Below are 1,795 nucleotides of genomic sequence, written 5' to 3'. Positions count from 1 at the left end.
GGTTTGTTTACTAGTAGAGAAACAAATACTTTTTAAACCTCAGATTAAAAATAGAAATAATGTGGGGAACCAGCAGTTAGCATAATGGCTATGTCGCTGGACTCCCACGTAGTCGACCGCGGTTTGCATCCCGGACCCAGTGGCTTAAAACCCACGCCAGGCGCATGTGTGTGCATGCCCAAGATCCCGAGAGGAGAATGGAGGAGAAGGGATTGCGGCATGGCCATCCCCTCTGGGGGGTGATTTCTGGCTTTCTGTCACTCTGTCTCTCTGTCTGGCGAGCACACGCACCCTATAGTGAAAAACCTCTCAAAAAAAAATTAGAAATAATGTGAAAAATTTTAGTGATTAAAATATTGTGTAGCTATTGCAAATTTGATATCAAGTTTTTAAATGTTAAAGTTCCTAGTAGAGAAGACTCATTTTAGAATATTCTTTTTTCATGCAGTCAGTTTATTTTAAAAATAGTTTCCATTATATAATCATCTGTGATCAATGAATAAAACTTACAATATGTAAGGGCCAGGCCCGTAGCACAGTTGTTTGGGTATTTAGCTACAGTACTGGAAGTAGGATCCTGAACCAACTTGAAACATGCCAGGCTCCCTCAGGTGTGCCCAAGATCCAGAAAGATAAAGCCCTGGGGGAAGGGGGTCTAGTCAACGGTAAAATTTTAAAAAGCGTGGGGGAGGAAGCATAGAATAATTTCTTAGTATTCTTACCTTAGCCCAATAAAGTTGGCTAAACCTCAACTTAAAATAAAATTCCTTTGACAACCTTTTTCATTCTTCCCTCCCTGTCTTACAGTTTTGCTGCAAGATGACATCTCTCAAGCTGTAGCGTGTGCCAAGAGGGTCGTCAGGGATCCACAAGGCATTAGAGCATGGTATGTTTTAAGCACTAAACTATTTTACCTACTTTTGATGTATGCAGTGAGAGAAGACTTGCAAAGACCAACGCATGCCCCGGAGAACTGCCAATGGCAGCTTTTGGCTTATGCCAGCAACGCCCTTTGTAGATCCGGGAAGAACCAATCTAACAGATTGAGAATCTTATTCCTTACTCTGTTTTCAGGGATCTCTAGACTCTTAGAGTCTCCATACTCTACAAGTTCCCTGACATATCTTGATATTATTGAAGTAAGTAGGGGATGCCTTGGCCGTTGCTGCTGTCAGAGCCCAGAACCAGCCTTGTGTTCGGCCCCGGTGCTCTCCTGAGGGCGTTGGGGAGGAAGCGGTACTGTGGTGCTCATCTCCATCTAACAGGCAGAACTCCTGGGCCCAGCTAGAGCCTGTGTTTTATTATGGATGCAATGTTCTCTTTCCCCAAAGGACTTGATATATGCCTATTATAGAAAGATAAGTTCTAACATTTTCACTGTGTGCTTCCCCTTTCTCTACAGGGTGGCATGGAGGAACCGTTGTCAAAACCAAGATGTCTCCCAGTATGTGAGGGGTTGTGGCGTGTAACTGCGGAGATTCTTCCCTCCTTCATCTTATTTCCTCTTTTCGCATTAAGGAAGTCGTAGTTAAGTGAAATTCAGATTGCCAACATTCCTTCTTCAGACAAGTAACAGTTTTACAGAAGCAGGAGAAAAATAAGGCTCTTCTTCTAAGAGGTTTAATGTTCATTTATGTGTTTATCATTTCATATTAATCCTGTAACATTTTTCAGTTTGCTCATAGAACTAATGTAGGTAAATATGTATCTGAAACTTTGGAGGTCAGATACATCTCCACACTCAGTTCTTAGTGAAAGAAAAAACTCTGACTTAATCTTGAATTAAATATATATA

At 41.6% G+C, this 1,795-nt stretch overlaps 1 long non-coding RNA gene across 1 annotated transcript; it reads left to right on the top strand.

The window, feature by feature from the left end:
• The first annotated feature begins 776 nt into the window (after positions 1 to 776).
• LOC114006068 (uncharacterized) lies at positions 777 to 1,764 on the top strand. Its single transcript, XR_003547836.1, has 2 exons — positions 777 to 886; positions 1,403 to 1,764. It is a non-coding gene; the product is annotated as an uncharacterized LOC114006068 (long non-coding RNA).
• Positions 1,765 to 1,795: the final 31 nt, after the last annotated feature.

The sequence above is a fragment of the Tupaia chinensis genome, unplaced genomic scaffold (genome assembly GCF_000334495.1).
Source record: "Tupaia chinensis unplaced genomic scaffold, TupChi_1.0 Scaffold145529_1, whole genome shotgun sequence".
Lineage (NCBI taxonomy): Eukaryota > Metazoa > Chordata > Mammalia > Scandentia > Tupaiidae > Tupaia > Tupaia belangeri.
The sequence above is the reverse complement of the archived record's forward strand: the minus strand, read 5'-3'. Positions and strand labels throughout refer to the sequence as shown.